The sequence below is a fragment of the Brachyistius frenatus genome, unplaced genomic scaffold, assembly GCF_029030835.1.
Source record: "Brachyistius frenatus isolate BFR_SWC_R1_liver_20210118 unplaced genomic scaffold, ASM2903083v1 Contig_35, whole genome shotgun sequence".
In the NCBI taxonomy this organism is placed as follows: Eukaryota; Metazoa; Chordata; class Actinopteri; family Embiotocidae; genus Brachyistius; species Brachyistius frenatus.
Genome location: NW_027210634.1, coordinates 3,157,720 through 3,171,681, shown reverse-complemented (window position 1 = coordinate 3,171,681; position 13,962 = coordinate 3,157,720). Strand labels below are relative to the sequence as shown.

At 43.4% G+C, this 13,962-nt stretch overlaps 1 protein-coding gene across 1 annotated transcript in view; it reads right to left on the bottom strand.

The window, feature by feature from the left end:
- Positions 1 to 12,532, bottom strand: part of npy8ar (neuropeptide Y receptor Y8a) — a 52,905-nt gene extending 40,373 nt beyond the window's left edge. The window contains exon 1 of the mRNA XM_069701019.1: positions 12,483 to 12,532. The gene's annotated coding sequence lies outside the window, so the exon portion shown is untranslated. The remainder of the gene's footprint in view (positions 1 to 12,482) is intronic.
- Positions 12,533 to 13,962: the final 1,430 nt, after the last annotated feature.

The window sequence follows — 13,962 nt, the reverse complement described above, 5'->3', positions numbered from 1 at the left end:
GAAACAAGTTAAACAAATGGACCTCTCAGAATCACTCACAATTTATAAGCTAAAAATATGTGAAATGAGTTTCATCAGAAGTTTATAACTGCAGCAGCAGACAACTAGAGAGCTGAAAAAGTGTTCTTCAGTATGTGAATACCTGCTGGTTTTACATTTACAAAACCCCAAAACAACTTTTAAAGCAGCGGGGAAAATTAAGTGTCTAGAGCAAGGTTGTCGTTTTTTTTTTTTTACTGATGTAACACGTAATCCGATCAGCTGTTTACTCCCGACAGTTTGGGTAGTCAAGGTTCAATGAGGCGTTGAAGTGTGATATAAAGGAAGTAACTGTTGATATAGTACTGATGAACACAAAGGGCATGCCGGTTATGTCCTCCGGAGAACTTGAGGCTGATTATCTCTGCAGAAGGTTTGGTAATTGGACAGCCTTGTTAGTGTCTTATCAAGGCTTTGGTATCCAAAAGCCTTGTTGTGTGTGTGTGTGTGTGTGTGTGTGTGTGTGTGTGTGTGTGTGTGTGTGTGTGTGTGTGTGTGTGTGTGTGTGTGTGTGTGTGGACGGGTGTTTCTGTTTTTATGAGGGCTGATTTTTTTTTTATACCGCATGTTTTCTTTGACCACCCCTCGCTACTTTAAAGGTGTGTGTGTGTGTGTGTGTGTGTGTGTGTGTGTGTGTGTGTGTGTGTGTGTGTGTGTGTGTGTGTGTGTGTGTGTGTGTGTGTGTGTGTGTGTGTGTGTGGGGGGGGGGGGGGGGGGGGCGGGGACTGTTTGAAGGTAAAGACTTGTGTTTTATGATTACAGGGAAACTACAATAGCTTGCTTCCCTCCTCGCTGACCGTGCCGAGATCCCCCCTCCAGCAGCCTTGGAAGGTTCAGATCACAAAACACTTCTTCTTTTGAGCAATGAGGACAAAACACAGCACTGTTTTTCTGTTTTTTCAGGTCACAGACGACCAATTTAAAAAGAAACCGCATACAGACGGCCAGGTTTTTATGACATAACTCACTGCAGTGGTTTAAGGTTTGAGGTGGATTGGGGTTACAGATTTAGTTGTGATGCTCAAGGCTAGGATAAGCGATAAAGAAGGGGATGAAGTCAGTTTATTTATTAAAACAAATCAATTTATATCAGCTTAAATTAATCATCAGCCCTTCAATAAACATTATTTCCTATGAAAATAATTGTAATTCATTACAGAAAAAAAACAAGCTTTCCATGTTTTCCAAATGTTTCCAGTCAGGCCTTCAATAAACATTATTTCCTCTGAAAATAATTGTAATTCATTACAGAAAAAAAAAACAAGTTTTCCATGTTTTCCAAATGTTTCCAGTGTTTTGCGGGTGCCTGACCCCATCACACCTCCACACTGTCCCTAGAGATCATCTGTATATTGCATCTTGATGAAGCACTACGTCCCAATTGTAAACATACTACATGTAACAGTACATACTTTTTAAGGGCAGCTGCAGTACGGACTAAAAGTAAAAAGTGCAAGGCGATTCAAAGTGCAAGGCAGGTACATCTCCGGTCTTATAGCTCGTCTCGGATGCGATTACGTGAAGATTGAAAAAGGGAGGAGGTCACGTCTGAACGTAAGAATCAAGTGGACATGAGCGGGAAATAGTTCATCCCGAGGAGGACTGACAGCGGAGATGAAATCTAACAGAACTCTAGTTTCTCTCCGCTTCTCTCGTCTGATTTTAGCTGTTCTGATTTCCCTCCCCCACCCACCCGTTGCCCTTTAAAACTGATTCACTGGTGACCCCCAGAAAAAGGAGGGATAAAACAGATTTGTCCTCTGCCTCCTCATCCGCATTCTTACTGCCTACGGATCCTTTTTCCGTTTCCTACCTCGCCACCAGCAGCTTTTATGTCATTTGCTCAGCGGCATTATTCAATTTAAGCCCTTTAAGGCGACACAGACAACGTCTCTGCTGCATATAAATCATATATATATATTTTTTTTTTTTTTTTTTTTTTTAAACCATGTTGTTTCAAAAACGACAGCGCTTCATTTTTAGCGGTCCGGAGAGACTTGACGGGATGAAAATAAACTTTGTGAGTCATCAAAGACACATTGCAATTATGACTGACGTTGCAATAACTAATAGACAAAAAAAAAAAAGGCATATATTAATTGGTGTGGAAGCTTCTTAGCCGGCATTATGTTTGGATCCTTGGGGATACTGGGACAATATTAACTGGGCCGAGAGTTTATGATGCTCACAGGAGACCTGAAGGCTAAATTAAGGCTTTCAAGTGCAGAATGATTGCAGCTCATTGGCAGCCTAGGATACAGCTCATAACCAGGATAATTAAAATCCTGTTTTGTCTCAGTCATGAAGCTGCATCGGTTGTCCACCATTGTACAGACTCGCAGTTCAATCCGCCTCTGGCTTGACTGGACATCCCAAATTGGAAGACGTTTTCAGTTCAGCACCTGATTTTGACTTCATCTTTGGCCCCGTCGGGACTGGATTTAAGTCTCAACAGAGGATGTAGGATGATCTTGATATTACCTGCCTCGGTGAGTGACTTTAGTGCAGTCTGAAGTGCATACGTTGGTAATTTGTAGCCCTCTTCCGAGTAATAATTACTGCTGAATTTACTTCCTGTTTAACTGTGAGCTGGTTGCTCCTTCTGTAATTTAAATCACAGGCACAGCACGTCCTTTTATTTCAAATTGAGTGAGCCAGCTGCTTGTCCTTTCACTAAGAAGGGATGCCGATCTGGCAGTTGTTCTTCCGGAGAGGTAAGCAACCGCCTGGCTGACGTTGTCGAAATAGTAATTTCCCAGAGAGATCTTATTAACGGTTGGTCGGGCCAAAGCGCCCAGGAATTTTGCACAAGTCAGTTATTTTTTCACAACAAAAAACTTTGTTAATGTTCACCCGATACTCGTCAAAATATATCACCAACGAACCGAAAATGTCAAACGGCTGGTGTCACTACGTAAAAACTCAACAAATCACCATACTCAGAGGGATTCATCCTCCGGGAGCCACGAATGTCTGTACCAAATTCTGCACAGCTCCGTCAAGTGACCTGCTGGTGGCGCTGGGCGGATACCCTGCCGGCAGACCTTCCTGATGCCCTTTATCCTGACATGTTTTCTTTCCATTCTACCTGAGAAAGCCACTCCCTTCTTCTTACACATGCCAGGCGGCCGGTCGGCTGCCTCGGCACGACAACAACAATTATTCAGCTCAGTACTTTGTGGTGATAAGGATTTCATTTTACGAGAACCCACACACGCGCCCATCCCCTACCCCCCACCCCCCGGGTAATCAGCCGTGCAACTGCAAACATATCAGGCCGGGGGGGGGGGGGAACAAAACATCTGCAGCAGCCTCCGACGGGATAAAAGCCTCCTTGGTGTAATTGAGAGGCTCCAGCAGAGGGTTTTCAAAGTAGCTCATCACATCACACGCCATCCTGTTCTTTCTCTACACATCGTACTCGCTGTGCTTTTGTTTCATCTCCTTTGACCGCGGTCTCGTGCGAAAGACAGATGTTTGTTGGCCAGCTGTCCTCTTTTTCAAAAAGTCACGCGGCAAATCCAGGTGAGGAAGAAAAAAAACAAAACAATCTTTGCCGAGACCGTCCTTCCGTCCGTCCATCCATCATTCCGTCCGCGCGGCTACCTGTTTGACACTCTGCCCTCTGGAAAATTGCCCGAGCCCATCGGCGAGGCACCATCTGCCTCCGCAAAAGGTCCCGTCCTGACGTCACCCGGCCTCCATAACCACCCGTGCACGACCCGCCAACCTGGTCCACATCCCTCCAAACACACAGCCGTGTTTCCAGCTCTTCAGAGGACATTAAATCGAGGACACGCATTTCCCGGAGAATTAAACCAAGCCGTCACACTAAAATCGAATGATTTACCTTATGGGAGCTTATATTATGTCCCCAAGAGGACGCTAAGTCCCGCAGCGTGACTGTGAGAAGAGCTTATTACTTACAGTAAAATAAAAAATGTACTGACGGTTCTGAGGGAGTTCAATTTGCTATAAATGATTTTCTGTATCTTATAAACTGCTAATGTGTCTGAAGTGTAGAGAAACACACACTGATCCCGACTCCTGACTTCAACAGATTGTTTTCCAGCTCTGTAAAACCTTCAATAAATTTTTTTTTTTAAACCATGACTTCTTTGTCTAAAAATAGCACACCATTTAAAACAGTCCCTGCATGATGGACGTACCACAAATCAAAATTTGCTCTGTCTGTAAAGCAATTTACCTCGCCAACAACAACATATTAAAGAAACCCTCCCAAGTATTGGCCTTTCAGTCCGGGGGCTTTGAGTGACACCGGCACAAAGGAATGGCTGTAATAGCTCGCTCTGCGTCGGGGGACCTGTAAAAAGCCGGTCGGGGAGCGGCTCTTATTCCAGATGGATTATTTCTTCGGCAAACGACTGTTTGAAGACGGCCTGGAGGGACGGATGCCTTTTTACCTCCCGCAATCTTTAGTGCCGCTTCTGTGAGGCTTTCGGATGCAAAAGTCAGGGATGAGCAAAACCGACCGTGACGACGAACGACAGCCATAAATCAGAAAGAAAAGGTGGAGGGAGCGCCTTAGGATGCAAAACGGGCAGTATAGCCAGTATATGCACGAGTACAGGCGATGCGTGGCAAGTCGGATGCACTCTTCCTCAGGCAGCTCGAGGTTGATGCCGACACGTCTCTGCAGGGAACCGGCAGGAAACGATGGAAGTGCGTCACACAGTAAAAACCGTGTCGGCTGAGCAATTATTATAATATTACAAAATGTTAATGGGTCGCTTACATTTTTTTTTTAATGAGCGTGAAAGCTGCTGGCTTCCAGCCACGGACAGATCGTGGGAATACTGGCTCAGACTTGTTACAACGTCCCTGGACACAGAGAATGAAAGACGCCCCAAAACAACCGCGAACAGCGCCGAGGTTTGGAGAGAGAGAGAGAGAAACAGACAACGTTGGGAAGAGAGCCGGGATCCAAACCGGGGACTTCCTGTGCAGCCCATGAGGTGTGCGTCCTGACAACTCCGCAAAGATTTGAATCTTTGTCGTCATTCGCCCCCTTTTTCACTGCCAGTACCGGCTCGAATTGCTTTCGGTATCTTTGTGGAAGACCACTCCCTCATGTGACGTCGTTACTATAGCAGCCTTCAACGCGACAAGCACACCAACGGGATGGAGCTACTGTTTGTGATTGTTCGTATGTTGCTGACAAATTTATTTTCAGAGGAGGCTAAAGGCAGCGAGACAAACGAACGACTGCTGAAAGGTTGCAGGTTGCCATTAAAGCTCGTCCAAATGTGGTCACTTCTGGCGACGGATGAAATGCCGAATTTGAGGCTTCAGATCGGCAGTTCATAAACCAACGGGTGATGTCCCAGTTGGTTGCTGCTTGTGCACCACCTGGAGCTCGTGACAATCTGATCCAGAATATTTGAGTGGACAGCAGGACTTTTGGTAATTATTATGCACATCACCTTCTGACTGTGTGAAATCACGCTGGATTTAGTCTCTCAATCACGAGTCGTATATACGTTTGTTTTGTATATATGGCTCTGTTGGTAGGTGTACCTGTGGGAATGTGCAAATTTCAAGTATCTCCGTTCATTTTTACATATTTTACTACAAAATCAAGATTTGCGTTGTTGAATTAATAATCACTGAACAAGAAGTTGCTCTGAAATCATGGCAGGAAGTGAAGTTTGAGTTGCTGCTTTTCCAGCCGCAGGTTGTTGCGACACAGAAACCAACGAGGAGGTTGAGGGATTATGGGATTAATCACACAGCTGGTGTGAAGAATCTGAATAAAAATGTCACGATTCTGTTGTATATGCTGAAAGACATCTTTATTTACCGGCCAATAGGTTATTTTTTTAATCCCATGTGGTTTATGGAACTTATTATCCTTGAATGAAAGAAATTCGTTTTTATATGGACTTTGGAGATTAGTAGCCTTTAACAAATTTCCTCCGGTGCCCCTTCAGATACAATATTGCACCAGAACGCCAACAGAGGTTAATAACATCCGCCTGCTCACAGCATCCATCAAAAGGTCGTTCGCTCTGCTGCCTCCCTTCAATGGTCAGCTCCATTATTTATTAATAATTAGCTTCCACTTTGTTGTTGTTCCAGTTCACGAGCATCGATATAAACAATACGTGTCTCCGTTTCTTTAGGTTGAAACAAAAAAGAAATAACACTTTTCTCCTAAATGCGTGTATACAATACCACACATTTTGTTTAGCTTGAAAGGAAAGCTCGGTGTAGATCCTTCCTGCCGTTAGCTGTTAGCTGAGGCCTCGGCCTGCAGGTCGAAACACAACAAACATACCTACAGAGTCTTTGTCGCGTTGTTAAAAATACCATTTTTGTTTGTATATTAATAATCCCCCCCACGAATTAACTTTAAATACAACTAAATCATTTTTTTACTGTGTGAATATCTGGTCTTAGTACGCTTCAAAGGAATCGTTTGTTATCGTTCCATCCTACTGGGCGTAGACCTCGGGTTAATTTGAACCAATCAGCAGGGCCCACGTCCACTAAAGTGTTTTTTTCCACAGCACAATGTAATTTTATTGTTTTTAATGAACACTTGCAGAGTGACAAGGCGCTTAACATTTATTCTGCACTAAGATCTGAATGTTCATCTTTTTTTTCCGGTCACCGAGAGTTGAAAAATGTTAACGTTTTGCTTGTCACTGTCTCCGGCCGTCCAATCACAGTGAAGGAGGGGCGGGACAAACTCGGTTAACCACCGACACTGGTCGCTGATTGGTCCGTCCTTCAGAGTGGCTGAGCGAACGTTAATACGAGCCAAGTTCCCAGATTGTATTCACCGCTAAGAAAACTGAAGCTGTGAGCGACAGTCGCCGTTTTTGGATGTGGATCATTAATGCAGTCGGGGAAATGTCCGTTCAAGGCAGCTAATTTCTTTATTTGTTTTGAGTCAGACTGAAAGTAAACATTTTACATGAGCCCTGTAAAAATCCAGTTATTACAAAAGCTGCAGGGAGGTCGAGCTTTTTTCCCCCCGATTTACTCTGTTTAGTGCGACTCCTCGTTTCCCTGAATCTTAAAAGTTAAAGTTAGCCTGATCCATTCATGGAAGCACAGCAGGAGGAAATAAAGCTGAATGATCCTTTAAAATGCAGTTTAAACAGAGATGAATAAAATCATCTTGAGAGGTTCACCACTGATTTCCATGACTGGTGGTTGGGTCTATTTGCTCGGATTGGGGCACAGATGGACGATAAGGCATCTTTCTGTTGTCTGGCTACAAGAAAACTACACAACAATTCACAGCTCAGTACAGATAGCAGGAAGATTTTCCTTCGGTCTGAGCAGTTACGGAAAGCTGCCACATGCTTTACAACTGTGTACGCCAATTATTAGGACTTTCGGTTCTGTTTTTTTCTTTGTTCTGTTTATTCCCTTAACAATGCACTATCAGCTACTATCAGAGAGCCGCTGCCGCTCTCATCATTACATGCTGCATGCACACAACTTCAGTGTGGGTATTCATTAAAAATGGCAGCTGTTTGGCAGCGCAGTCCTCCGTGCTAAAACGCACCAGCTGACAAAATTTGCACGACATCCTTCTTCAACTGGTGCCAATTATCCCGTGAAACTACCTGCTGCAGAGATTCTTTTCCATCTGTTCACTAGTTGGCATTTCAGTTTTTTGGGTTTTTTTCTTTGTTGAGCACCGAGGCATTTTTCTGGCATTTTGTACGAGTTTTGTCACAGATGACCCTGCGCTTTGTTGAGGTCGATAAGTTTTGCATTTGAACTCCATAACAGAGTAGGAGTGTGAGTTTGTTCTTTTGCTTGTTTGGAATGATTTCCCACCATCATGCTGAGCTTTTCTGGTCTATAAACAAAGTGAATACCAAAATGAAAAACGAGCAGATGTTCACACAGATCAATACGGCCAACTGCAATCATGTGTCACTTTTTACTTTATAATTGAAAAAAATGAAAAAAACAAACACGACCAAGGTTGACTGTCAACCTATGATTTTTTATCAAATAAACAGAAAATAATGCATTTTTCAGAGAGTGTAGTCTGCAGTGCATGAATAAACATTTCTGATAGGTATTTGGGGCAGTGTCTATGAGTTCACATACAAAAGAAACGCTGTGTGTTTATGGCATTCATGTTGGCCATTGATTATTTTAACATGTACATGAAAGTTGAGTCAAGTTCTGAGTCAGGAGGGAAAATCCTAAATCAAAACAAACAAGTTCCAAACAAAGTCCAACACATCCCAAGTCAAGTTCCACTTCAAGACAAACAAGTTCCAAGTCAAAACCAATCATTTGCAAGTAAAGACCAACCAGCCCACTTCATGTCAAGCCCCAACACAAGACTAATAAAACCCAATTCACAACCAACGAGTCCTAATTCAAGAGAAGGGTCAATCAAGTTCTGAGTCAAGTTTTGAGGCAAGTTCAGAAAAGTCCCAAACCAAGTCCGACGAATCCCAAGACAAGTCCAAAGTCGAGACCAACAAGCCTCAATTCCAGGCGACCGAGATCCAAGTCAAGAGGGGAAACTCCAAAGTCACAACCATCAAGTCCTAAATCAAGATAAAGCCCAGTCAAGTCAATACAGGAAAGTCCCAATCCATTTCCAACAAATCCCACAAACAAGTCCAAAATCAAGACCAACAAGTCAAAGGTAAAGACCAACCAGTCCATAACATGTTGAGGTCCAGCTCAATACTAATAAGACCCAAATCTGAGGAAAGTCACAACCAACAAGTCATAATTCCAGACCAAGCCCAGTCAAGTCCTGGGTCAATATAAGAAAGTCCCAAACCAAGTCTAACAAGCCCATGTCAGGTAGAGTCACAAGTAAAGTCCCACAACACCCAAGACAAGACACGCAACTCTCATGCCACTGCGATATGTCGCAAGTCAAAGACTACCAAGTCCACATCATCTTAAATGCCAACACAAAGCTAATCACAGGTCAAGAGAGGTAAGTGCATGTAAAGTAGAGTCCCAAGTCAAGGCTCACAGGTCCAAAGTCAATACGGGTAAGTCCCAAGTCAAGACCAACAAGTCCAAATCAGCCCAAACTCAAGACGAGTAAGTCAAGAGAAGAAAAAGTTGTAAGTGAAGAACGACAAGTCCCGACTCAATAAGATCAGGCTCAGGATATTCGGACAGCAAACATTCGTGGGATCAATTATTGTCCCAATGATTGATGAGGTTTGTTGGCAAAAAGAAAAATCACCTGACTTATTCTTGGAAATTGTGATAACATACAGTCATTAGAGGTCAGCCACACTTCCATCTCAGTGATCACATCCTCAGGCTTTCTCCTCATCGTCTCCTTGGTTACCATGACAGCAGCATCTCAAGAGACTCTGAGAGAGTGCTAAAATAGGAGGCCAATTAGTCAGTCAGATGCTGATACAGTAGTTGTTTGTCATCCACTTCCCTAAGAACAAAGTGTTGCGATGCAGCCTCCAGATAACTGATGCGACGCGTCACCCGGAGTGACTCCACGCAGCTATTCATCACCCGGGGCGGGGGGGGAGGGGGCACCGAGCCGTTCTGCTCCCCAACAACTGGGTCTATATGGGAGTCACCGGTTAAAGCAACAAAATGACGGTTTAGCTCTTCGATACTCTTTGTTCATCAATCCTCACACTAATCTCTGACCTACATTGAGCCAATTCTGCTTCCGTCTGTTCCCGAGCAGCTGGTCCAGAAATCAATCCTTCAGGCAATCCATTCTGAATAACGAATCACTTAAAGGCATCTCGAAAGGAGAAGAGGAGCAAAGAGATGAGAAAATAGAAAGCAGGCTTTTCAGATTCAGGGTGTGAAATGTGAAAAAAATACTTCAATCGCAGGTGAACCACATGTGAAATATGATCAGAGTCTCGCAGTTATGGTGCCGAATAATGGACAGAAAGATTATGATGTCACACCAAAAGTTGACTTTTAACCTTTTCTTTAGACCGGCATTACGTCATCCTGAGCCAACTCTCATCACTATGATCCTTTCTGGGGGGAAACAACCCTGCTCAGACGTGATGCTGAACCAAAAGAAAGTTGAGACTTTTCCCAAAATTCTGACTTCAAACTAATCGGTTTAAATCAATAACTCTGTGTATTTATTTCAGCTAAATATAAAGTAAAACGCACTGATCGCTTCCCTGACAGAAGGACTTCATGGCTTCGTACCACACGAAGTTAAGACAACGGGACGCTACAGGTTCTAATGGAGCTCGGCCAGTTAGCACAGTGCTAAGGTTAGCTGGCATACTCTTGGTTGAGCAGCCCCTAAATAAAATATTTCAGTGGTAATTTGCTTACCTGGAGTCTCAGTCAGGTAAAAGTAGATGTCTGTAGGACACCTCTGGACACCGATAGGCGTTATTTGATTGTACTGATCAAATTAAACTTTTCGATCTATGTAGCATGTTTTACAGCAGGCAGAGTGGACATATATTTACCTGACAGAGTGTCTTTGGGTCATTTATAAACCTATTTAACCCCGGACATTTTCTAATAGTTTGCTTTTGTTCCGATATCTTCACTTGTTTTCCCCCCAAAAAGGGGCGGGGACCTGCTGCAAGGTAACATTGCTGGATTTGTGCCGGGAACTTGTTTTGTAACTTGCATACGTGCGAATGTTGTTTTCTGAGGTCACAGTGACCTTTTGACCACCAAAACGTCGTCAATGCATCGTTGAGCCAAAGCGAACATTTGTGGCGAATCTTCTGAAATTTCCACAAGACGTTCCTGAGATATCGTGCTGCCGTAACATGTTGCCGTTTCCGGACGAAACCTCCGGAAGGAAGAACCGGATGTAGACATGGAAAAAGATCAAGAGGTGAAAAACGTGTTCTTTTCTTTTTATCATCCCCCTCCTTTACTTTCACACACATCCGCATTATCTGCCAGCAGCTACATGCACACAGAGACAAACTGAATGTTATCACCATTAAAGAAAATGTCATTGCCAAACAATGGCAGCCTTTGGTGTCTGGGTGAAGAGCGCTAAGTGCTTTAAACTGTTGCGCAGACTGCCGTGACGTGCTTCCACAATCATGAGTGACTCACCGTCGCTTTCACGTCACCTGCAGTCACAATAACAAAGCTCCGCTCTCGCTTTCTGAGCACGAGCCCCCCTATGTCCTCACAGAAAATTGAAATACGGAGATCAAAAACGCAGAACAAATGGTCCCAAAAGGATCGTTTTTTTTGTTTATTTTGATAGCGTCAGATGATTCGAAAAGGTCCATCTCTGATAATGTCAGAGCTGTTGAAGGTAAAAGAGTCTGGTGTGAGATAATAATGAGCCCGAGAGTGGAGGATGATGGGAATCTTTATGGTTCTTATGGACTGTATAGACAGATACTTATGACCCAAACAGACGCCATTAACTACCCTGTTTGTTTTAAGCTCTGTTATAACAATTGGGCCTTCACGGCTCTAAAGTCATTTTTGCCGTTTTGCCTCCATTACAAAATATGAACACTAGACTTTTGGTTTTGCCTTCATTTTTCATGAGCTGAAGTGAAATATCTCAGAGTTCTTTCATGCAAACAAAAGGTTTTATTTCTTAGCTTTTTTTTTTTACTTGTTAAAATGTGTTTGTGAGCATTTCATCTTTGCCAAGATGCACAGGTGTGCCTGGGACTAGTCACAAAAAAAAAAAGACCACTCTAAAATGTGCAGTTCTTTCTCAACACAAATGCCAGAAATAAGACAAGTATTAGAAAACGAATGTGCACAAGAGCTGTTGCCAGTGAATTAAAATGTTCATTTACCGACAATAAAACCGTCTCCAAAAAAAATTGGTTCTGAGAATTTAACAGAACATCCAACCGGTCTCAGGACCTGAGACCACGCGGAACCAGTCCAACCCGGGACTATTAAATCCATTAAATCACTGCAGAAAAACAATCGGATCCAACGAGACGACATGACTAAAAGAGCTCCGGTCAAATCTCAAATGATGGAAAATCACATTGAAAATATGACATTTCTGTTTGTTTTGTTTCTTCAAGGCTGGATTTCACAAGACTTCACAAAATTGGTCTCGGGGGGGCATCAGACACTGAGGGGCCCTCAGAGTTGTAAGTCCATCCATCTTCACTGAAAATGTATTTTTTTTTTTATATAAAATGTGGGACATGTAGTTGTAAATAAAGTTTATTTTAATTCAAATTACTACAAACTATGATAAGGATTATTTTAACACTTGTATTTGTCGCTGTTTCTTCAAAAAGCCGTCTTCTATTTCACTTTGGCGCATTTTCATTTCTGAACACAAACTTTTCCACCTCTGTCTGTATTATACAGATATTTTGTCTTCTTTCGCAAGTGCCCAGCACGTAAAGTTTGGATCGCACATCTCTCAGACAAGGAGCCAATCCGAGGGGTTTAAATAAATGCATAAAAAACAAAAACAAAAAAACCCCAATAGAAAACAAATAATGTGAACTCACCCTGTTAAACTCCCGGGTACGTCGTACCTGCCTTCTTCCGATTTCCTGCATGTGGATAAAAAAAATAAAATAAAAAAAAAACTCAACCAGAGCTGAGTGACTGAATGAAACGCAAACCTTCCTCTCGTTTGTTTGTTTGTTTGTTTGTTTGTTTGTTTGTTTGTTTGTTTGTTTGTTTGCTTAACGCTGCGAGCGTGGAGTGTTTATTTGTGTTGAATCTCCAAAGCTGACATCATCATCCTAATTGAAGCAATGGAGCGATCAGCCGACACGCCTGCATTCAATCAGCTGCCGTTCCTGTTTATCAGCTTTCAAGTGTGGCGGGGCGTGTCCGTCCTCTGCTGGAGTAACTTCACTCAGACGCGTGCCGAACGTCAGCGGAGCTCCTCGTTTGAACTGCCGCGGAGGAATTTCATGGGCTCGGCTGTCTTTTTAAGTGAATTCACCTTTCCTGCTGTTAAAAAGAAAATAGCTTCTCCGTGCTGTTCGTTTCTCTCTCTACTCTCCCGTAACCCAAAATGAGTCGAGGCGGACTTTCTCCACCTCCGAGTCTGCTTCTGTCGATAAGTTTGTTTGTTTTTTTTTCCTTCCTGGTTAAGTTTTTCCCTCCCAGCTGCCGCCAATAATGTGAGAAGGGCCGCTGAGACGAACTGAGCAGCACACCACAACCGGGAGTCCTTGTAAAACCACGACAGCGAACCAGGCACGCACGTTGACTCATCCGTCCGGGGGGGGAGGGGGAGATTTTAAGGGTTTTATTTCCTTCAAAAATATTTGTTAATTTCTACATCAAATCATTTTCTGGGAGACGGGGTTCACTATTTCATTATAAAAGAAAAGCCGAAGACTCGATTGGTAATTGAATGAATGAAGCTTAAAGACCGCCAGATAATTCCCGCGTGCTTATCTTTTACGAGAAAGAGGCTCTTGAGTGTCATCCCGGCGTTCGTTCCTTGATTAGTATTGCGCAGCTGTTTGCAGCCCGCTATTAGAAAAAGTACAATTTCCTCAACCGCTTTCAGTCTTTTAATGACGTTCCTGAGCGATGAAAGCGCGACACGCTCTTCGACTTTCAAACGAGACGCTTTTTACTCTTTTACTCTCTGAAAGCAATAATTTGGTCACTGACCGGAGGAAAGGCCGTTCCGTCTTTTGAACACAGAAAAACTGGAGTCTCTGAAAAGCCAATTTGAGCCGAAGCCCGGAGAGTAATGATGGACAATAATGAGGCAGCTCCCGCGAGGCCTGGTGTTTCCCGTCGAATTACATGGGCTGTCGTGCGTTCGGCTCACCGGCGACTATCCAGAAATACTTTTCCCGGGGAAGGGCATCGAGTTACTGCTGTGAAATGTAAAATTGAAAAGGGACCAAACATTTACTGCTCAATCATTTTACTGTCCGGCTGGAAGAAGAAGAAGAAGAAGAAGAAACAAAAGGAGCAAGTGCGGGTTGTGTGTCTTTTACCATCACCACGGTTACA